The sequence below is a fragment of the Procambarus clarkii genome, chromosome 64, assembly GCF_040958095.1.
Source record: "Procambarus clarkii isolate CNS0578487 chromosome 64, FALCON_Pclarkii_2.0, whole genome shotgun sequence".
NCBI classification, from domain to species: Eukaryota; Metazoa; Arthropoda; class Malacostraca; order Decapoda; family Cambaridae; genus Procambarus; species Procambarus clarkii.
The window spans coordinates 9,112,610-9,137,736 of NC_091213.1; the positions used below are offsets into that span (position 1 = coordinate 9,112,610).

Here is a 25,127-nt window from a genome sequence, read left to right on the forward strand (position 1 = left end):
TACCACCAGCCAAATATTTACATGTGTTGGATGCCTCAGCGACCTGTCTGACCCGAATACAAATCAGGTCCTCCACTGTTATTTAAAAATATCTCATTTAGCGAGGGGACAGAATCAAATAGCATTGACATCATAATAGAGAAGAAAAACCTGGAACTGTCATCATTATATATTATATATATATATATATATATATATATATATATATATATATATATATATATATATAAAAATTATATAACCAGTTATATATTTTATATATATATAAATCGACATTAATTTAAAAGAAAAATATATATGTTTTCTTTGCTTCTCATGAAAAACAAAGATTTTTTGTTTCGCTTTTGTACCGACAAGCGAAATTGATAGATTTTTTGAGGCATTTCACTAAAAGTGAGGCTGAAACAAGAGTAATTTTTTTGTACCTATTGAAGCATGCCCACCCAACGGAATATTTTCCATGGCAACACTACCCACTAGTTCTGAATATATATATATATATATATATATATATATATATATATATATATATATATATATATATATATATATATATATATATATATGTATAAAGTTCTAAAGCATAATGATATATATGTTTACGTGGCTGATATTCCCATAAAAGACCTTCCAAATCCAACCAACAGTTTAAGAAATAGTACCAAGAGGAATGATGGAAAACAGTGCCCAATCGTGCTGATGCTCAACCATCGGAGTGAGTTTACTCTGAAGGTGACCATGACTTTAATATCAGGTCAAAGATCCGTGGCTGTGTGTCTGAAGCTGGCTCATGACACCAATTATTGGTCTCAATGATTGGTGAATGTCTCAATTGGTGGTCAATGTCTTAATGGTTGTCAATGTCTCAATGATCAGTCAATGTCTCAATGATTGGTCAATGTTTCATTGATTGGTCAATGTCTCAATGATTGCTAATGAGACCAGATCTCCTTAGTTTCAATACCCAGTAATATGCGTGAGCTGTGTGCTGGCAGGGTGGGTGCTGGCAGGGTGTGTGATGGCAGGGAGGGTGTGCTGGCAGGGTGTGTGCTAGCAGGGTGTGTGTACTGCCAGGGTGTATGCAGGCAGGGGCATAAAACGAGGCATTTATAGCGGATAAGGCACTTGCTATTCTTAATGTGCTATATCATTTCATTTGCCCGAAACGCTATGCGTGCTAGTGGCTTCACAAGAATGCAAAATCATCATTGCTATGTACTCTCTTAACCCCCCAATGTACCTTCTTGTATATAAATAAATAAATAAATAAATAAATAAATAAATAAATAAATAAATAATTAATTAAATATCCGCAAGAAGAGCAAGCAGATTAGAATAATGCAGAATAGAAGTACGAAAACAATAAAGGAAAGAACAGAATAAAGAAAATAGAGAATTATGGAGAAAAGTAGAGTATGAAAAGCAGAATCAGAAAAGTAGTATGAAAAGATCACGAATAAGAGTAGAAGGGAGATGAGAAGTAGTAAGAAGATAAGAGCGATGAAGAAGAGAAGATGAAGGAAGAAAATGAGAAGAATGAAGAAGAAAATGAGAAGAATGAAGAAGAAAATGAGAAGAATGAAGAAGAAAATTTTGAAGAAGAAAGAAATAATTGTAAAAGAAGAAATAAGAGAAGAATGAAGATGATACAAAGAAGAAAGAAGCCCCTTAAAAGGAGGAGAGAAGATGGGAAAGTGGTTCAATGAATGAGAATTAGAGGACAGGTGAGTGAAAGGCTTAAGAAAGTGCTCCTCCTTCCTACACGTCGACTCGCATTGCAAAAACTCATAGTTTGCAATATGCAGGAGAGGAAAGGGGAGGGAGGTAGATAGATGGAAATTAAAGTTAGGGTAGATGGAGAAAATGAGAGAGTGGTAGATAAAGAAGTAGATAGAAGGTAAGGGAGAAATGGACTGTTTATATGGAAGGGATTTGTAAATAGCAAGGAAGTGAAAGTAGAGTAAACAAAGCAGAAGAAATGGAAAAGATAGGAGAGGGGGAAAAAGATGGGAAGATATAGAGGGAAAAATGTAGTGTATATATAAAGTTGAGGTAGATACAGGGGAAGAGAGATAAACGTGAGGGTGCAAAGGGAACGACAGAGGGGAGAGAGAGAGAGAGAGAGAGAGAGAGAGAGAGAGAGAGAGAGAGAGAGAGAGAGAGAGAAAGAGAGAGAGAGAGAGAGAGAGAGAGAGAGCAGAGGGGTGGTTGATTGTTGCAGATGGAACGCAATAGGAGAGGTTAAAGGGAGGGGGGGGAACAGTGTTTGTATTGCTTGTTACTAACGAAATAAGGGGCAGAGACAGGGTCGAAGGGTATGTTCTCTTAACTGCTTGTTGATTTGTTGATGACGAATACCATTTGACAAATGGACATAATTTATTTCATTTGATGCCCCTGTTCATCTAGAAAAACATATTAATCCATTTATTAATGGATTAATATGCTATTAAAGTATTTGTAGCAGGAGGAGGATTAGTGTTTGCGCCTCGGTGACTGTCAATGATCACTAGAGAAACCACAAGGAGCTGTGTTGCTGCTTGTGTTTGATGTTAGTGGGAGATAAGAAGCAAAGAAGGTCGCCTAAGGAGCCCCCTTGCTACACCTGTGAGTTCGTCACATACGACTCACAAACTTCAGCTCAGGCTAACTGCTACTTAGAGAAAGTAACTGAAATCCTTTGTGATAAAATAACCGTTCTTAAAGCTTTTGATAATTAGGTTACTTATAAAATAAAGGATGTAGTTTTAAACAACTTGACAGGCCAATTATAGATCTCGTAAATTAGCTGCTTCATGGAAGCTATCATTAGAGAAGCCATCTGATGAAATATTATAACAACGTTTAAATCCTAATTACAGAGACCAACAACATAATAATTAACGACTTCCAGCAAGACACCTTCAAGGTCTGAGCGAGATGAACAAGCTTCCCTTGACAGTAATATCATTAATAAACTTGGAGTAATTTAGATACCTAACTTCCGTAACTACCTGTTTGAGCGGTTGAAAGGGGAGGTATCCCTGTCGCTAACTTTTTCTAAACTCAACTAAAACAGCTAAAACAAAAGAGCAATTAACTTTTGGAAGGTGGGATCCAGGGAGAGAAGGTCAGCCCCCATAGAGCACACAAATAGGGTGAGTATAAGAGTGTGAGGACACAGCAATCCACTCTTCCACTTTATCACTTTCCGAGTACCACTGAAACACGAGTCTGGCTCAAGTGCCTCCATCCCATTGGTTGGTGTGTGAAGCAGACATATACACACGCATACATGCAGACATGTACACATACCCGCCCTCACGAACACACATACACCTATACATATACACACCTCCACACGCAAACACACATGCACCTCCCCCGCCCCACGCACACATTCACACAAGTGTTGGAACACAGGTGGAAACTGAGTGCAAATATGAAACACAGAGATATTAGAAAGAACTTTTTTATATCAGAGTAATTGACAAATGGAATGCCTTAAGAAGTGAGGTGGAGGAGGCAGACTCCATACACAGTTTCAAGTGTAGATATGATAGAGCCCAATAGGCTGAAAAATCAGTACATCAGTTGATTGACAGTTGAGAGGCGGGACTAAAAAGCCAGAGCTCAACCCCCGCAAGCACAAATAGCTGAGTATAACTAGGTGAGTACAACAAGGTGAACACAACTAGGTGAGTAAACACACACGCGCGCGCTCACTACAACCTCTTATCAAATAAAAATAATTTAAGGGAGCTCCCCTGAGACTCACGAATATCGAATCTATAATTTACAAACCTTGTTCGAAAGATTTTCTTTAAGCACAATCAGATCAATTTAACTAGATTCCTGCCTCTTACCGACTTACTATTGAACATCCTGCAGCGTTGTTCAAAGCTGTTCAACGTTTTGTACTATATTCCAATACGAGCCCATTGGAATATAGTACATATATACTATATTCCATATATACTGAGGTATATATATACATGATTTCGCTCATACATTCAAACATATACATATCAGTACTTACATACGTTCGTGCAATATAAATGCTTCCATACAAATATTAATTCATGTAAATATCCCTAAATATGTAAACATATGTGTTCAGATAAAAACACATGCATAATTTCACTTACACATTATATATAAATAAAGCATTCAATATACACGTATATACAACATGTATTTGTAAATGCTTTTTACGAATACATCATATACACGTCTGGTCCCAGGCGACCAAATAAAAATACAGTAAATCCTTTTAAAAAGCTTTTCAAATCCTCTCGACATTACATCTGAACTCTAGTAGCGTGCGTTATATTCACCCAGTGTGTGTGTGTGTGTGTGTGTGTGTGTGTGTGTGTGTGTGTGTGTGTGTGTGTGTGTGTGTTTTATTCCCCACCATTTGAGGCTCTCTGTGAGAGGCTGCTAAAACATTATCAGAGGTAATTCCATTTATGTTTAGAGAGTGTGTGTTGAAAAGGCTTATATATTCCTTATGCTTATAGAATTATCTCTATGTTTATTACATTCCTGCTCAATTATTGCATCCATGTTAGGCCTCAATTATTGCCACTCCTCCACGCCTCAATTATTGCATGACCCCCTTAATTATTATTTCAGTGTACAGATTAGGAAATAAGCCCTCATATTCAAAAGATGTAAATTATAATTACTTGCCTGCGCTCCAGGAAATGCAATTTGAAAATTTTTATACGCATCCAATAATTTAGGATCTTTATTGAGTTGTTTGAGATTGTAAATGTTTCCTGCACCTTTTCTAGGTATGTAATATTGTGTCTTGACTGGTGCTTTGAATTTTCACTAGTAATTTCTATGAAGAATACAGATGTCTTTAAAAGTGTACTTATTGGTTTCTTTATATCTCTTTTTAAGGCTCTAGTTGTTTAGACATTCTTTTCTTTTTGCAATTATGAAAGTTACTCTACTGTGCTCTCTTAACAAGGTCATATAACATTTTCACTTCGAGGTGTTTCATTAACCTGTATGGTATAACCTAACAAACACACGTGAAAAACAAAGTGACGAGGTTTCGAGCCGTCCTGGACCGTATCAGGAAAGACAGAAAACACACTAGTTCATTGAAAGTTGAGAGGCGGGGGACCAAAGAGTCAAAGCTCAGCCTCCGCAAGCACAACTAGGTGATCACACGTCTGGAGAAGGTGTCGAGGAAGGATCGAAACATCGCCACTTTCGTTTCATATGTTTGGGTTGTTTGTTTCACGTCTCGTTATTATGATTTAATCTCTATATGACATTGTTTATGTGTGTTTTGTACCACGTTGTAGTCGTAAATTCTGTTATAGTTCCATAAGTCAGGAGTTAGATATTTTGCAGCACTGAATATAATGTTTGCTGTGATGTAGTGTGTGTTTATGTTTTTATCTGCTAGTGTATATTTATGATTTAAGGTGTGTGTATTAAAAAGGTTGTTATTTAGTGTTGTGTTCATGACCCATCAACGTAGGAGGGTTATCAAGGCCACTACAACAGTGTACTGACATGTAGTGGAGTTTACTGACTTTACATCTCAGTATATATATCCTTTTTTAATATGTACATTCACTACAGAGCGAGTTTTGATTGCCATTTGTGTCTGTGTTTCAGCTTTAATTTCAGATTGTGTGTTTCGATTTATTTTGGCATGAATGTTTATTTGTAAAAATATTTTTGTATAAGTTTATATATATATACTCGTTCACAAAATTTGTATCCGTGTTGAAATATTTTATTCTCTTGTGCTCACATCCACTTCTTTTGTGATTCTCTTTTTGTGGAATATGACGAAAGAAAGTGCTTGAAATGCATTCTCGGGCATAACATTACATTTTTCCAGCGTGTTTGGACTCTTTATGGACAATACTTCTGGTTCAGATAGGAGCAGTTTTGTGGTGTAAATATTCATATCCTTTTGTTTGGTGTTTTAAAATTTTCTTTACCATCTTTTTGAACGTTTATTTTCGTGTTTAAGATATTTTAACGTGTATGTTACTCACCTACTAGAGTTCATCTATTTGTGTCTGCAGACTCGAGCATTGTTAGTTCTTGGACCCCGCCTTTCTGTCTGTTATCTAATACCACGACTCCCGACCACTATTTTGTTATCATATCTACCAGGTTATCTACTGAACATTCCCAGCATGCGACCAGCAACAACCTGTATAACTTCCAGGTACCTTTTCATTGCTAGATGAACAGGGGTACCATCTGAAACGAAATGCTGCCCAAACGTTTCTGTCTTACAACGGGGATCAAACCGGGGATTCTCAGTCAGTGACGTAGCTTACAGAGTGCTTGTGTACTCACCTAGTTGTATTCACCTAGTTGTGCTTGCGGGGGTTGAGCTTTGGCTCTTTGGTCCCGCCTCTCAACTGTCAATCAACTGGTGTACAGATTCCTGAGTCTACTGGGCTCTGCCATATCTACATTTGAAACTGTGTATGGAGTCAGCCTCCACCACATCACTGCCTAATGCATTCTATCCGTTAACTACTCTGACACTGAAAAAGTTCCTTCTAACGTCTCTGTGGCTCATGTGAGTACTCAGTTTCCACCTGTGTCCCACCTGTGTGTGTGTGTGTGTGTGTGCGTGTGTGTGTGTGTGTGTGTAACCTAACCTAACCTAACCTAACCTAACCTAACCTAACCTAACCTAGTGCATTCCACCTGCAAACTTAAATATTCTCTCGAGGGAAAAATTGCACCCGAGGCGATGAGAAAGAAACAGACAAAAATAGTGGATAGGAAGGAAAAGAGAAAAAAACAGACGGAGAGAAAGAAAAAATATGAGAAAGAGATAAAAAAAAGATAGAGACAGAGAAAGAGATAAAAATAGAGATAGAGGTATATAGGAAAGATAGAGAAACAGAGGGAAAGACTGGGAGTGAAATAGGGAAAGACAGAGAGAGAGAGAGAGAGAGAGAGAGAGAGAGAGAGAGAGAGAGAGAGAGAGAGAGAGAGAGAGAGAGAGAGAGAGAGAGATAGAGAGAGAGATAGAGAGAGAGAGAGAGAGAGAGAGAGAGAGAGAGAGAGAGAGAGAGAGAGAGAGATAGAGAGAGAGAGAGAGAGATAGAGAGAGAGAGAGATAGAGAGAGAGAGAGAGAGAGAGAGAGAGAGAGAGAGAGAGAGAGAGAGAGAGAGAGATAGAGAGATAGAGAGAGAGAGAGAGAGAGAGAGAGAGAGAGAGAGAGAGAGAGAGAGAGAGAGAGATAGAGAGAGATAGAGAGATAGATAGAGAGATAGAGAGAGAGAGAGAGATAGAGAGATAGAGAGATAGAGAGATAGAGATAGAGAGAGAGAGAGAGAGAGAGAGAGAGAGAGAGAGAGAGAGAGAGAGAGAGAGAGAGAGGGCACAGACAAGACAATTTAATATTCTGTGGCTGGTCTGGTCCGCCCTGGATAAAGGTCCCATTTGCGACTGCCTTAACCTCGTTGGTCAATTTCACGTTGTTAGCGACAATTAAAGCCGCTCCTCCTCTTGAGTGCGTCGCTACTGATGGGCTTGGAGCCTCTAGTACACTTTTGGTCCGGTGGGCCTCTAGGGGACGTGGGAGAGAGAGAGAGAGAGAGAGAGATAGAGAGAGAGAGAGATAGAGAGAGAGAGAGAGAGAGAGAGAGAGAGAGAGAGAGAGAGAGAGAGAGAGAGAGAGAGAGAGAGAGAGAGATGTGAAAAGTGATTAGTAGCAATAGCTATTAAATAACGAACTCTACTTAAATCTCAATAACATACAACAGGTGTGTGCTCTGCTCACTGTTAAAAAAATATGTAGTGTACAATTTCCTTGGGTGACGGAAGTCTGGGATTTTAAGTCTGTTTTCAGAATTGGAAAGAGATCAGAAAACTCATCCACATTCAGTCTTTTTTTGGCTTTCTTTTCTATGAATTTTCTTAGAGATTTCTTCTGTTCCCAAATAAAGACATAAGAAATTATTATGTATTTTATGTCTTTGAAAAATGGCAAATTTAGTTATTGTTTTCATTCTTAAGGCAAGCCAAAAGGCCAAACTGTATTAATATTATCAGAGGTCAACTTTTGCGTCATTCTCACAAATCTGAAAGACTACATCAGCCTTAAAATCGACCGGAAAGCTTGAAATATCTTCCACTAACCCTTTCTTCGTTAAGCCCGAAGCTCAAACTTCCCTCCGTCCATATAAAGAATGTTCACCTCTCTTGATCAGAGCAAAGACTTCATAGATTGACTGGCAATATCTCAGACGATGAGGACAATATCCTGGTCCTCCCTAGGCAAGGAACGGACGTGAAAGCAATTTCTGGTCTTGTTGAAGGGGGGGATGGGATGGGTTGCCGGGGAATGGGTTGATGTAGTTGGTAGGGAACGGGGAAGGGGTTTAAGGTGTTGATGGCGGAGGAGAGGTTATGTTTTAGCTGCCAGTTACCATAGTCTTGTGTACTGAGCCTCGGAGTTGACTGAACAGCGTAGTTAATGCTTCTGGGAGTAGACATAAAACTGACAGAGAGAGAGAGAGAGAGAGAGAGAGAGAGAGAGAGAGAGAGAGAGAGAGAGAGAGAGAGAGAGAGAGAGAAAGCGAGAGAGAGAGGGTAGGGGGAAAAGAGAGAAGGAGAAAAACAAAACAAAACTAAACAATCCCATCCGATTTCCTATTTTCCCGACGCATTTCATCTTGGAAACAACACCACCTCCGTTCCTTGCACTCCTCTTCCTCTACCATTCCTCCTTCTCTTCCTCTTCGGCACTCCTTCGAGCTGCATCACAAGAATAAAATCTAGAGACCCGGAGTCCCACTCACGTTGAGGAGTACCCGGACTACTTTCACTAGATTGCTGTAAAATTTGCCTCTTTCCTCAGTCTTGGCAACAGGGAAGGAAAATACTGCAGTGCTCTTATTACTTGCAGTTGAGGTACCAAGAGCTTCGCTATCAATACTCGAATATTATGGCTATTAATATATGCATTCGAATACAAGCTTTCCTGTGTTCTGGGACGACGGGGGTGGGAAGGGAACCAGGAATTATTATGCTTTTTGGAGTATTGCATTCTCTACTTTTTTTGGCGGAGTGCTCGAATGCTCATTTGTTTAACGCTGGAACTGGATGGTACAAGGAATTTACGGATGGTATTGAGTTTGTAATGCGCTTAAACGGCTGGTATTCGACGGTATCAGGCCGTTCATGCTGGTGTTGGATAGCACTAGACATTTACTGCTGGAAATGGGTGGTACAAGCCCGTTATTTTTGGTACTGTACTGTACCAGTCGGTTATAGGTGGTATTCGACTGTACTAGGCGTTTTCTGTTCGTACTAGATTGTACTAGATTTTACAAATTTTACAAATGTTAGTGTGACATATGGACAAGGATGCTATAAGGACATTAATCAGTCCAATAATCAGCACTGGACTATATAGCCTTACTGTAGAGTTCTACCTCAAAACAAAATACAAAATATACACTATGCAAAATTCGAGCAAACCCAAAGGTTTGACACAAGACTAAGTTCACGGAACAGGGAACTAAGTTACGAGGAAAGATTGAGGAAATTGACCTTTAAGGCAGGGAAAGAGGGGTGTAAGAGGTCACATGAGAGACTCAGAAGCATTAATAAAGTCGACAAAAAACTATGTTTTTTATCATGAACAGAGGCAGGAAGTTGGACATGGCTGAAACCTGGAAACTCAGATGAGCAATAACGAATTATGGAAGTACTTCTTTACTATAAGAGTAGTGAGCAAGTAGAATGAGGTTAAGTATTATACTGAATCACTGTACTGACTCAATAAATAGGTACCTGGGAGTTAGACAGCTGCTACGGGCTGCTTCCCCCTAGATGTGTGTGTGTGTGTGTACTCACCTAGTTGTGCTTGCGGGGGTTGAACTCTGGCTCTTTGGTCCCGCCTCTCAACCGTCAATCAACAGGTGTACAGGTTCCTGAGCCTATTGGGCTCTATCATATCTACACTTGAAATATCATATCTACACACTACACACTACACGTGTGTGCGTGCGCGTGTGTTAGAAATATACGTAGTAGATATAATAGAGGAAAAATAGATTGGTTAGAAAAGCGGGGTCCAAGAGCTAATAACTCGATTCTGCAGACACAAATAGTAAACACACACACACACACACACACACACACACACACACACACACACACAACCATATTACCTGGTGAGGTAGCTCGCAAATGAACCACGGATCAACCGAATTTGTCGACTGGACTTGACTATGTGGGGTGTACAGAGAGAAATGTCCTAAGGTGATATTATGCGAGCTGGAGTGAGGTGAAATGAGCCGGAGGAGATGTGATATGAGTTGATGAAAAATGAGGTGATTCAGTGAAAGGGGGGCTGAGGGAGGGGGGTGGAATGAGGTAGTTGTGTCAGGTGAGGCGAGACGTGTTGAGGTACATATCAGCCATCACCACGACCCCAAAACACAGTCTGTTCTCTGCCTCATTAAGAAGTTTTAAACTCGGTGTTTGCTGTAGCTAAGTAAATCGCTCCCAGATACGGTACATACGCTCCCTACGGTACATACCCTGAGGCTAAGGGGTTAAGGGACACATTAACCCCCTGAGGCCAGGGGGATTAATGGTCAAGCCCTTAATTTTGTTATAATATGCCCTTCATAAATACATACAAAGGATACCTGATAAGCCAGATATATTGCCATCCTGATACTGTCAGGGGGCAGCATAGTGTCCCCCTGGCACTGTCAGAGGCAGTATAGTGTCACCCTGGCACTGTCAGGGGCAGCATAGTGTCACCCTGGCACTGTCAGGGGCAGCATAGTGTCACCCTGGCACTGTCAGGGGCAGTATAGTGTCACACTGGCACTGTCAGAGGCAGCATAGTGTCACCCTGGCACTGTCAGGGGCAGCATAATGTCACCCTGACACTGTCAGTGGCAGCATAGTGTCACCCTGGCACTGTCAATGGCAGCATAGTGTCACCCTGGCACTGTCAGGGGCAGTATAGTGTCACACTGTTGAGGTAGCGTCCACCCTGGCACTCCCTTCTCTGAGCTACACAGTGCCAAGATAGTATGAAAGAATTACTAATAAGCTTCCGGGAGAGAGGCAGTAATTAACACTAACAAACCCTTGAGCTCCTTGTGAACCCCCTGCCTGTCTGCTGCCACTCTGTGATCCCCCTGCCTGTCTGCTGCCACTCTGTGAACCCCCTGCCTGTCTGCTGCCACTCTGTGAACCCCCTCCCTGTCTGCTGCCGCTCTGTGATCCCCCTGCCTGTCTGCTGCCACTCTGTGAACCCCCTGCCTGTCTGCTGCCACTCTGTGAACCCCCTCCCTGTCTGCTGCCACTCTATGAACCCCCTCCCTGTCTGCTGTCACTCTGTGAACCCCTCCCTGTCTGCTGTCACTCTGTGAACCCCTCCATGTCTGCTGTCACTCTGTGAACCTCCCTCCCTGTCTGCTGTCACTCTGTGAACCCCTCCATGTCTGCTGTCACTCTGTGAACCCCCTGCCTGTCTGCTGTCACTCTGTGAACCCCCTGCCTGTCTGCTGTCACTCTATGAACCCCCCTCCCTGTCTGCTGTCACTCTGTGATCCCCCCTGCCTGTCTGCTGCCACTCTGTGAACCCCCTGCCTGTCTGCTGCCATCCTGTGAACCCCTCCTTGTCTGCTGCCATCCTGTGAACCCCTCCCTGTCTGCTGCCATCCTGTGAACCCCTCCCTGTTTCATTCCATCCTGTCTCCTCCCACGTCGCTCACTTCTTCAAGATGGAAAACTAAGTAATTTGCTCTGGTGTGATGGATCGACCCTGTCAGCTTCCTCCAGTGGTTCCCTGTTGGTATCCCACCTGACACAATTGAAGGATAGACTCGACTAACTCAAACGGTTTCCTTGGTTCGTTCTCACCCCCAGATAGTTGATAGAATGACCTAGCCAGCTACCACCAGTGGATCGTTGCAGGCTTCCAAGCTACCTGAGATAGATGAAGTCTAAATCTTGTCACGTTCCTTTCACTGTCTCGTTCGATACCACTCGAGACATATGGAATTGGTGATGACACTCTGAGAACTCAAATTTTCCTCTGCCAAGTTAAGTTTCCTGTAAATTATCTAAATTTCATGAATTTTGCTAAATTGGTTTTTAAAGTTTATAGAATAGGAAATATTTGTTGAATATAAGTCCCATCTTAACAGCAGTAAACGATATTTGTTTCGTAAATGAAAAAAGACATTCACAACCCCCTCCCTCATAAATATCATAAATAATGCAATGTAATATGTAAAAATTAACACAACATTTCACTGTGTTAAATACAATAAAGAAAGAAATGTAAAATTCGCCGACTCCTCGAGAAACACAGCTGAGATATATCCAGCGTGATACTAATTGCAACATTCGTCTCTCAAGAAAGACCTGTCAAGTGTTCAGTTGCAGAGTACCGTGTCATGATTGCAGCTCTCAAGAGCAAGGAAAGACTCGCCCAGATGCTCGACACAAACCTTGTTTTATGGTGTTGGTCAGGTGAGGATTTATTAGGTCAGGTGAGGAAATATTAGGTCAGGTGAGGATATATTAGATCAGGTGAGGATTTATTAGGTCAGGTGAGGATTTATTAGGTCAGGTGAGGATATATTAGGTCAGGTGAGGATATATTAGATCAGGTGAGGATTTATTAGGTCAGGTGAGGATATATTAGGTCAGGTGAGGATATATTAGATCAGGTTATTTCTCGTGGGTAGGTGAAGTCAGGTCATCTGTCGTGGGAAGGTCAGGCCAAAGGTCGTATCTCGTAAGTAGCTCAGGCCAGAGGTCGTATGTAGGTCAAGTCAGATCAGGTTGTAGCCAGATTTATATTACAATTATATTATGATTTAGATTAATATATAAACATTTAAGAACTGTTTAGTATTTTGATAATTTAAGGTGCTGTATATTTCGCTCATATGTTAGTGTTTTACTGTGGTTGTAATAAATATTTGCATTTCTAAAACTGTCCATCACAACTTCCTCCTATACCTCTTTGTCTAGAATATTTGTCTGCACATCTTTGCAGCCCTATTTTGTGTTAGTTGAGACTTACAGAGAGTAAGACGGTTTCCAGAACGTATTCTCTTCTTCAGGTAACAAACATCTTTGTCACAAGGTGCCGGAGGAGCGCGGCACGACCCACGACATCGTTTATCAACAAAAAACTCAATTTTGTGGTTGTCATCTCCTGTACATGCTGCAAAAATAGCTTGCACAGAATAAAACAAAATAACCTTCCGGAAGGGACCAGGGGTACTGCTCTATATCAGCGTTCTGTTGCCTGCTCGCGGCCGGCCGGCAGTAGGAAACCACGTCAAGCACTCGTCCTTCTTCCGGACAGTGAAGACACACACGCTTAATGCCTCCTACCATCGAGGCAGGGGCATAAAAATAACATTCACCGAGAGGGCCATTTGGACTAATGTCTCCTGCTCGCCTGGGGACCAATATGACCCGAGGAAAAAATTAAAAAGAGTAGAGCTCTGGGAAAAAGAGTAGGTGGGTGGGGGTGTGACAATCTGAGAAAAGACTCAGGATGTGATAACCGGTGTGAAATGGAGAGGACGGCTGGCTGACTTGTGGATGGAAGAAGGGGAATAAGAGAGGGAAGAGGGGAGCAGTAAAGATGAGAGATGTGTCGAGTAAGAGGGCAGAGAGAACTGGAGGTGTGTGGAGTAAGGCAAGAGGGCATAATGGAGGCTACCAGTTCCTGGGTCGGTGACACTGGGTGCGTTAAACTGTCGTGTCTGTGGTGCCGTTAAAGCATCTCTATGTCTCTCCCCCCGTATGGCCGAGATATCGTATGGCGAGCACAAAGGCCGTTCTGTATAATTCCGTTATCGGAAGTCGCCATCCCAGGCGTATATATATTTCAGCCCAAACTAGCGATTTACTATATCACTGTAAGGCCATTAGACGCCAAGAACAACATTGATATCGGCTAATACACCCTTGACTAAAAATTAGCGAGCCCCTCCAGGATATGATGAGCAATGAATGGACCTCTCTCTCTCTCCCATTCAATCCATTACTGTTTCATTTCTCATGTTCTCTTCCATCTCTTCTTCTCCTTCAGAACGGGAAGCAGGAGCAAGGATGGGAGTCTGGGGGGTCGAGAGGTGAGAATTAAAGGTGAGAGATGAGGTAGTAAGAGGTGTGAGAGATGGGATGCAGGAGACAGGAAAGAGAGAGACATGGAAATCTATTTATTTTCCTCAGACGCATTTTGAAAAATAACTATTATATATAGTAACTTATATAATATTATATATATATATACTGTTTAAAGTTACTCTTCATTCAGTATTATTTATTACTCCTAATTATCCTCCCCCGTTCAGCAAGTTAGCGATTACTTCTAGTTACCTCTTATTTAGCTAGTTATTATTCATATTTACATGTTATTCACACTTTTAACTATTCATTTCCAGTAGATGAGGCGCGTTTGATCGCTGGCCGGAGGAGGAGACAACACAACAGAGGTGAGTAAAGAGATCCTTCATTCCAAGTTCATTTCCTCGACCAGATTTATAAATCCGGAATTTTGGTGTAAACACTTAGCTGTTTACAAAAGATCGAGCTTCAGCTCTTGGGTTTTTCTGTTCAAACTTCAATCATCTAAAGTACAGGGATCTCTGACACGGCTCTAGGGAGGGAAGAACATTCATCACAGGAGCTTTGCTGCAGGTATTAGATATAAAAAATGAAAGTTAAAAAAAAAGGAAAGAATGTCCGGAGAGATTAAAGTAAGGGAGACGAGAGGAAAAAGGCAAGTCAGAGGCACAGAAGTAGCAGAGCAGGATGAAGCTATTGCAAGATATGAAGTAAATGATAAAGGGTAAATCTTCAAGGCAGTGATGATTTACGCAACTGAAATAAACAGGAGTGATGCTACAGGCATCACACAGGAAGGGGTGAAACAGGAAGGTGGTGATGGGAAGGGATGCTGCAGAGATCACACATGGGAGGGGGGATAAAAGGGGGAGATTAAGGGAGTAATGGGAAGGGATACTGTGGATGAGTTAATAGCCTTAAGGTAGGAACTGGAAGAATTTGAGCTGTCAAACAGTCTGGAGAAGGAATTAAAGAAAATATCCAAGAACATGAGGTAAAGTATAAGAAGCAAAGATTCTTGAATTTACAAGAGAAACTTTAATATAAGACATCTCAGGAGGTCTTTACAAAGACTAGACAAGACTTATGATACGATAAAATAACAATTAACCCAGCAACATCAAAACCCACCGACTGACACAGCGAAACAAGCACTTGAGGAACTTGTTATCAATTATCAAAGCTAATTGATAATTATTAATTATTTTTCATAATTCATAGTTGTAAAAAAAAATATACGGACTCACACATTTCTCTAAGATACACGATAGCTCAAAAATAACGCCCAAGAGCCATATTTCCGATGCAGGCGATGAGTCACATTAACGTGGCTGAAGTATGTTGACCAGACCACACACTTGAAATTGAAGGGACGACGACGTTTCGGTCCGTCCTGGACCATTCTCAAGTCGATTGGTCGACTTGAGAATGGTCCAGGACGGACCGAAACGTCGTCGTCCCTTTACCTTCTAGTGTGTGGTCTGGTCAACATATTTCCGATATTTCCGATACTTTGAAAACTGTAAGTCAATTAGGGAAAAATCTAACCAATCGCCGTTTTCACTAATTTGCATATTTTCGGTATAAAAAATCATACTTTAAAACTGCAAATATGTGCAATGAGCCAGAATTCGGCTAAAAAATAACGCAATCAACGTGTAATATTTAACGCAAAAATATATGCATTCAGGGTGATTGCACGTATTTTGAGTTTTAAATTACGACTTTTTATACCGAAAATATGCAAATTTAGTGAAAACGGCGATTAGTTAAATTTTGCCTAAATCCTCCCAGAAGTTTTCAAAATACGATGCTTATCGGAAATATGACTCTTGAACGTTATTTCAGAGTGATTGCACGCATTTAGAGGTATAAATTACGACGTTTTATATCGAAAAGATGCAAATTAGTGAAAATGGACAAATAGTCAGATTTTACCCAAATCCCCCCCCCCCCCTGAAGTTTTCAAAACACGATGCCTATCGGAAATAAGCCAGGAAGGTTACTGAGAAAGACTTGTTCATCTACCATCCCTATCAATCTTATTTAGTGTAAACGTGGCCAGGGACAACCCGTTCTCGCACTTGCTTACATTCAATATTGGCTTATTTAATAAGTGCATATGTGACATATGTAACAGCCAATATTGACTATAAGCAAGTGCGAGAACGGGTTGCCAGGGAACATGTGATGTGCGCCTACCAGCAGAGTGCTGTAGCCTCCAGCACTGAACAGTGTCATATTTTGCTCGGGTGGGGCCTATCTACTCCAGTAAATATCCTGGCAAAAGAAAAATCAACTACTTTTCCCATAAATGGTTGTACATTTATGAGTTAGTTTACCGAGAACTACAGTACATTATTTACGCTAGAGAGCCATAAGAGCTGCATTACACACAATCGTTATGTACTGCATAATCATATTTACTAAACTAGATCTGTGCTAATTGGGTCATTGCATAATCCAATGTGATGTTATTTGTTGATGTATTGCGGTAACTAACCTGCTGGGAGGCTGTGGAAACCTGCGCCAACTCCAACCACAGCTGTAAAAAGCAAACCTGCAAAGTCATAGCAAACAGCAGTGTTGTACCTGATTCCTAGAAGAGAAGCCCCTATTAGATCAAAAGCTATTCATCTTAACTAACAAGCATATATGCTGTAAATAAGCGTATATACACGCAGTCTATTATATGTTGCGAAGCCGGGCCCAAGAGCTGAGGCTCAAACTCAGCAAGCACGACTAGGCGAGTATAACATTACGAGTCTACAGAGAGAGAAAAAAAACACGTTTTCATATATTATTTCCTTACGAAAGAGATTTTTTCTGTAACTGTCTGTCATAGTTTCTGCTGTTTTTTTCGCAAATTAACAAAACGCCAAAGATGTTGAATAAGGGAAGGATTCCACCGGAACATGGTTCTGATTGGCCGAGCCTGGTGACCTCCCTTCCCCCTTCAAATGGTTGAGATAAAACCCTGTAAAAGGCTCGTGAGACTTGATAAATGCCATTACCATCTTTGACGGAATCTCTTATTCCTAAATGGGGACTCCAATTTTAAAGTGTCTCAAGTTAAACTTCCGACCAAGAGCTCTGGAATGAATATTGCTGAGCTCTTGGACTGGAACACTGAAATTGGAACGATGTATATTGAATTCCACGTCGGAAACGCTGATTTGGGGGACTATTTCTCCGTACTAGGTAAAAAATACTTGACGATGCTTCATGCTGTATGAAAACACGGGGATTTCGGAGGCTGGTATAGGTTCCTAGGTGATATGTGTGTGTGGGGAGAGGCCGGCGGCCATATTAGATATCCTAGGGATAGATATCGAACTAGATATCAAATTATGGAACAAATTAGATAGATATCAAATTATGGAACAAATTAGATAGATATCAAATTATGGAACAAACTTTCGGGTGACGCAATAGACATGAGATTGTTGGATTGTTTTAAGCGTTGATTGGACATATATATATAGAAATGAGTTTGGGTAAATATAAATAGGATCTACACCGTACGAGTCAGTGGGATTTCAACAATCACCTTTAGGGAATACATCAATTTATTTCTTGAGGGGAAGACATCAAAGAGTCATCTCCTCTTACACGTATCTTCTTGGTTCTGACTTGTTCCTTCAGTGCTAATTTGACGTCTTTTTAACACTATGTGATATAGAAATACTGCCCCATCTATCTACTGTTCTATCGTGTTCGGAATGATCTTTCAGATTCAGGCATTTTATAACTTTTCTGAACGCCAGAATATTATATCTTATTCTGAATCCCTTATTGTGTTTGTTGATTGTGTTCCTCAGACGGAAACTTTGGCCCACGCTTCTGTGATGAGAGTCGCTGCTCTCATTGTTAGGCAGAAACCGCCAACTCCAGGAAATTTTGGCGCGATATGAATGCGCATGCATTTCCTCTGGCTGGGAGCTGGGGTAAGGATGTGCATGCATTTCCTGCTGCTATTAGCTGGGATAAGGATGTGAATGTGTTTCCTAGGAGCTGGGTAGGGATGTAAACATTATCTACGGCTAGGAACTGATGTTGCAAGGATCATGTTTGTATTTAGAGCTGAAGTTGAGCTTACAAAGAGAACCAGCGAATGGAGGTTTGACGTCCAGGGGCCAGATTTATGAAGCAGTTACGCAAGCACTTACGAACCTGTACATCTTTCCTCAATCTTTGCCGGCTTTGTTTATAATTATTAAACAGTTAATGAGCTCCGAAGCACCAGGAGGCTGTTTATAACAATAACAACAGTTGATTGGCAAGTTTTAATGCTTATAAACTGTTTAATAAATGTAACCAAAGCCGCTAAAGATTGAGAAAAGTTGTGCAGGTTCGTAAGTGCTTCGGTTCCTAACTGCTTCGTGAAACTGGCCCCAGGTCTTCATTATAACCTAACAATTTTTAGCCTTTGCTCCTTTCCGGACTGTAACCTGTCCTCTTAAAAAGAACGTCGCAATTCGCACGTATGCGTCACATACGGTCAATTTTTTTTATACTAGAAAATGGAAGCGGCTCACGAAAGTGACGTACTGTCCCGTTTTCTGTAGTGGGTCCTCTGGTAGGTTAGGAGAGACCACTTTAAATAAACAAATCCACAAGGGCTTTGACGAGGATTCGAACCTGCGTCCGGGAGCATCCCAAACACTGCCTTAATCGACTGAGCTACGACAGGGTACGTAGGTACGACAGGGTACGTAGGTACGACAGGGTACGTAATCCGGCCCTTGTGGATTTGTTCATGTGATGCAACACGTTAGTGTGATCTCTGTGTGTAACCACTTTAAATAGACCGTTTTCTTGACGTTGGGAAACCTAAGGAGGACGGACTGCTCTCCAACTATTTTTGTGCTCTCTAACTTAACAAAAATCAAGGAGGTGCTGCTGCTGGGCTTGTTCTGAAGTTCTCTTTTTCTTCCCCATCTCTGTGTGATCTCAGCAGAATTTCCCCGCCCCCTGAGGTTCAACCACCAGTTGTTTATCTCTCAGAGCTCTCTGGGGAAATTTCTCCAGTCCAGTTTCTCCCTCTAAATAGTATACTGTTTAATTTCCGGAAGTTCCGAGTAATTTTACAACAGAATGGGAGAAGGAACCGAGTTTTATTTCATGATTTTAATTTGTCTCAGTTATATCTGTTTTCTTTGTGATTTATTGTGTAAGAAATGATGTATAGGGAGCCGGTCGGCCGAGCGGACAGCACGCTGGACTTGTGATCCTGTGGTCCTGGGTTCGATCCCAGGCGCCGGCGAGAAACAATGGACAGAGTTTCTTTCACCCTATGCCCCTGTTACCTAGCAGTAAAATAGGTACCCGAGTGTTAGTCAGCTGTCACGGGCTGCTTCCTGGGGGTGGAGGCCTGGTCGAGGACCGGGCCGCGGGGACACTAAAAAGCCCCGAAATCATCTCAAAATAACCTCAAAATAGGTTCCTGAGCCTATTGGGCTCTATCATATCTACATTTGAAACTGTGTATGGAGACTGCTTCCAGCACGTCACTTTCTAATGCATTCGATTTGTTACTAATCTGACACTGAAAAAAATCTTTCTAACGTCTCTATGGCTCATTTGGGCACTCAATTTCCAGCTGTGTTCCCTAGTGCGTGTGCCCTTTGTGATAAATAGCCTGTCTTTATCTACCCTATCAATTTCTCTGAGAATCTTGTATGTGGTGATCATGTCCCTTCTAACTTTTCTGTCTCCCAGTGACGTGAGGTTTAATTCCCATAGTCTCTCCTCGTAGCTCATACCCCTCAGTTCGGGTACTAGTTTGGTGGCAAACTTTTGAACCTTTTCCAGTTTAGTCTTATGTTTGACTAGAAATGGACTCCATGCTGGAGCAGCATACTCCAGGATTGGTCTGACATATGTGGTATACAAAGTTCTGAAAGATTCCTTACACAAGTTTCTAAAGTTCGTTCTTATGTTAGCCAACCCTGGCATATGCCGCTGATGTGTGTGTGTGTGTGTGTGTGTGTGTGTGTGTGTGTGTGTGTACTCACCTAGTTGTGCTTGCGGGGGTTGAGCTTCGTCTCTTTGGTCCCGCTTCTCATCCGTCAATCAACTGGTGTACAGATTCCTGAGCCTATTGGGCTCTATCAAACTTATATTTGAAACTGTGTATGGAGTCAGCCTCCACCACATTACTTCCTAATGCATTCCATTTATTAACTACTCTGACAATGAAAAAAAATCTTTCTAACGTCTCTGTGGCTCATCTGGGTGCAGATGTGTGTGTGTGTATGTGTGTGCGTGTATTCACCTAGTTGTGCTTGCGGGGGTTGAGCTTTGCTCTTTCAGCCCGCCTCTTAATTGTCAATCAATTGTTACTATTTTTTTCCAGACCACACACACACACACACCAGGAAGCAGCCCATGACAGCTGACTAGCTCCCAGATACCTATTTACTGCTAGGTAACAGGGGGCATCAGGGTGAAAGAAACTCTGCCCATTGTTTCACGCCGGCGCCCGGGATCGAGCCCGGGACCACAGGATCACGCGTCCAGCGTGCTGCTCGCTCAGCTACCGGCCCCCTGTGTGTGTGTGTGTGTGTTCTCGCCTAATTGTGCCTGCAGTATCTAGCGTTGGCCCTTTGGATCCCGCCTTACTGTCTGTCAGTCATCAATTCAACCTTGTTTGACACCTGATAACTATGACCGTCACAGTCAGGCTAAGGAAACAGATCAACTAATTAAGACTACAATTCCTTAACTTATACACACACACTACAGGCGCCGCGAACGGAGAACAGCTCATGATTTCCAATAAAGGACTTCAGTATACGTAAAAATCTAATGAATGATTAATCGTAGACGCCAAATTTACTTCATATGTGGAAGTGATATTCCTAATCACTTCAAAACACTAAAACTAAACACTTCAAAACTAAAAAGATGTATTAGTCTACATTCAACCAGTTTTCCACAACTTAATAATTACCTGATAAATGGAGGAATGAGGTGGTGTTGCTGGTAGATTAATCCTCAGAGTAGCCTTTAATAGCACAATGTAACTATTTTTCTTCCTAAGTAGTAAATGTTATCTTCTGATTGCTTAGCCTCCAAAGTATAGAAAGTTGCTATTATTCTTCCCACAAACTTTGCTTTGACCTCTGACAGGTTAGGGAAGACGTCTTGAAAGTACCTGAAGGCTCCCGACTCCTTATCTAATGTGATACATTGTCTTACAAGTCGGCAGCAGCCTTCACGTACCTTCAAGACTCCTTCCACCCCAATTGCTCCGATGCTAAGGTCAATACAAAGTTTGCTTGAGGGAGGTGACTAATAAAAACTTTCTATCCTTTGGAGGTATAAGCAGTCAGAAAATAATTCTACCCAGGAACAAAAACAGTGTTGTTGCACTATAAACATTACTGACGGCGGTAACGGGAGTTGACGGCCGACGGGTTAAAACACTTACCACGATGAAGGACGACAGTCCACTGACGACTCGTATCCCAGCCCGTACCTCATAAACAAAGACCCAAAGTCCAGTCCATGCATCTGCCAAACCCCCCTTTATATGACTGAAAAACAGTTTACACACGACTCACAACTGATGACGTCCGAACATTTCCGGAACAAGTGCTTCGCTGACGACTTTAGTTCGAACCAAGACGCTGTATACCAACCCATCCTCGACTAAAATTCATAAATTTTAACATGCTGTTCATTCAAAACGAGAATTTTCTCAAATACAAATTAATATTACAATATATTAGCATATTGTACATATATAGACATAGGTTAGGTTTGGTTAGCATATTAGGCAAATTTAGGCATACGATAGGTTAGGTGTTTAGGTTCTGTTGGCGATTATTTGTATTTGTAGTACGTGGGTGAAGCATTTACAGCGTTGTGGTTCGAACAAAATTCGTCAGTGAAGCACTTGTTCCGGAAGTGTTCGAACGAAGTCAGTTGTGAGTCGTGTGTTAACCGTTTTTTATTCATAAACAGGGGGATTGGCGGGTGCATGGAATCACTTTTGGGTCTTTGTGTACAGGACGGGCTGTGTATACAGCTGGTCCTCCAAAGAATGACCTAAAAGTGATTCCATGCACCCGCCAAACCCCCTGTTTATGAATAAAAAACGGTTTACTCACAACTGATGACGTTCGAACACTTCCGGAACAAGTGCTTGACTGACGAATTTTGTTCGAACCACAACGCTGTAAATGCTTCACCCACATACTACAAATACAAATAATCGCCAACAGAACCTAAACACCTAACCCAACCTATGCCTAAATATGCTAATATATAATAATATTTATTTAGACTTGAGAACATTTCTGTTTTGATTGAACACAATGTTAAAATTGATGAATGCGTCTTTGGAGTCGACCGCTGGATGGAATGAACTTGGTCCGAGGACGGGTTGCGTATCCAAATCTTGTATATAAACAAACCAACGCCATCAAGCGACAACTATCGGAACTACCCTAAATAGTCAAGTATTTATATTACGAAAAATAGCATTTTTGTCATACTTAATATATACAATCACTATCGCACTCAAAGCTACACCACCACTTGTTGTACTCAGATTATATATAGATTATATAACTAATAAGCCTAACATGTACTGTTTGATTAAACTGGCTGCTTCTTCTCCGACACAATAAATTATAATTAAATAATTTTATTCTCTGCATTCCATATTACTTTATAAAGGTACACTAGTCAGGGTACCAACGAACCACTGGTACTGGTATCTGCACCGTAAGGGGTCCATATCCTGGATTCTACCCGGTCCACATCACACACACACACACACACATACACACACACACACACACGGACGATTTACCTAGAGCCATCATGGATAGTGTTCACCTGGGGGTTGCCTGATAATTAATGAGAGCACACTCTGTCACGCCTCACTAATCTGGGTCCCCGGATGGTTACAAGGGGACCTCATAGGTGTGACATATTCTTATGAATGAGCAGCACAAAGGTGAATGATTCTTCTGGTTCCACTTCCCTTACACAAGAGGGACACGTAGTTTGAGAGAGAGAGAGAGAGAGAGAGAGAGAGAGAGAGAGAGAGAGAGAGAGAGAGAGAGAGAGAGAGAGAGAGAGAGAGAGAGAGAGAGAGAGAGAGAGAGGAGACTGTCGGACAGACAGATACATAAAAAGAGAATCACATTTTTAGTCTCCAATGCATGTCATTCCTCACCAGCAGTATGTGAGCAAACCTTATAACCATCCTGGGGCTTGGCCCTTTATGCCGAGGTCAGCTGAGATAAAAATCAAGATCTTAGAGGAGTTCCAAAAGACATACTTCTGCAGACAATAGGAGCCTTTGCAGTCAGGCTTGTCAGAAAGTGAAAAAGGTCTACCAGTTGGCTGTCAGTTGATGGGAGACATAAACAAGAAAGAAAATGTCGTCAGGAAAAGTAGGTTCCAAAATTTGGTAATTCCAAGACAAAAACTGGTAGTGAGGTTCATCTGAAGGCCCAATCCTGCCACTAAATCGACAAGATAAAACTATTGCAACCAGGAACCGGACGAAGCTTCTGTGAGTGTCTGATCCAATAAGAGAGATTCCACAGCTTGCTTTAAGTACTGCGACATAGTTGTCAGTAGGGTACATGAAGTCCACTGACTCTTTTAAACTACTCAGCAAGTGAAAGAAAATGTAGCCGAGTCACATCTATACGAGACTACCACGCATTTGTGCAAGCCAGCTGAAGCCAGCTTGTGCAAGCCAGCTTATGCAAGCAAGCTTTTGCAATCCGGCTGAAGCCACCTGGTGTCAACACACTCTTGCCTCTACCAACTCTGTCTATCTTAGGGAATACAAGCCTCTTTACTAAAGAATAAAAGGCAGATGTAGTTCCAGGACTCACACAAGAAAAGAGTAGTTTAGTGGACAATAACTACAGACCACCACTTAGCAAACTTCATGAGACGATAATCTTACTTTAAAAACATTCTTGAACTACAATCTGTTACTGTGAGGTCGACAATGTGGTTGTTGGAAAACTTGTTCTACTCCTGATCTCTTGTTAAACTTCACTCCACTAAGTGACATCATTCACAGGATAAATCAAAGTTCAATTGTATTGTTGCATTGGACATTGCAAGCACTTTTGCACCTTATATCACTTGTGAACTTTCAAGCACTGGGTATTCCTTATTCTACTCCTAATACATGACTACTTTCTAACACCTAAAAACTAGACCTAAGTGAAGCAGAATATGGAAGCACCTCAACTGATACCAACCTTCTACATAGTAGTATGTTTGGCACCATGTTAACGCTGAATCACGTCTCATCTCTGAAGCTTAAGCCTATGACGATGACTAAACTTTAACTATTTCATGTTCAAGACAGAAAATATCATCAGTTATATGGTTTATTCATTACACTCGCAACAATATATGCCTTGGGTAATCAGTGGGTGATTGGTGGGTGCTGAGACAAGACAGGTGATAATGAGATTTCCACTTCGGATAAGAATATATCTAATGTTTAGAAAATTGGCGGATGAAATCAATTCATAAAAACATTTCTTAAATGCTCAGGTATCCCTCAGACGCCCTCCCTCTTTACGATTGTATAAAGCTTAAGATCTGACTCACAATTTATTGGGTTCAAAGCTTTCTCATTGTTAATCTCATTTATTTATGTTCGTATATAATCTGTCTCAAAGCTTCACCTTCGTAAATACAATTAATTGTCAACAAGACTTCAACAACTAACCTAACCTAACGTAAATCTATCTCTACACCATATTCTCATAGACAATTACAATAATTTATATTAGAGAAAACAGAGCTTTTGGTAAATACGGTAAAATTAATGATCTTTGGGGTCGGCTGCATTTTAGACGAGCATACATCTTGTTCGTCCAAGCAAGCTGTATGCTTGAATAATGAGTTGTGTTACGACTGAAGGCTGGACAAGTTTAAATTATACATTCAGGAAGTCAGCAGAAGGTTGACCTTCCTTAACCATTAGTTTACGAATTAAAATATTACTCAGGCCATCATTATA

General features: G+C 41.2%; 2 protein-coding genes across 3 annotated transcripts in view; one reads left to right on the plus strand and one right to left on the minus strand.

The window, feature by feature from the left end:
• LOC123769092 (uncharacterized) overlaps positions 1-25,127 on the minus strand; it is a 306,856-nt gene that overhangs the window by 72,014 nt on the left and 209,715 nt on the right. The window lies entirely within an intron of this gene.
• LOC123768985 (lachesin) overlaps positions 1-25,127 on the plus strand; it is a 99,664-nt gene that overhangs the window by 5,760 nt on the left and 68,777 nt on the right. Inside the window, exon 2 of one of the 2 annotated variants that reach the window (XM_069309171.1) lies at positions 14,428-14,478. The gene's annotated coding sequence lies outside the window, so the exon portion shown is untranslated. The remainder of the gene's footprint in view (positions 1-14,427; positions 14,479-25,127) is intronic. The other variant, XM_045759905.2, reaches the window with a different exon arrangement.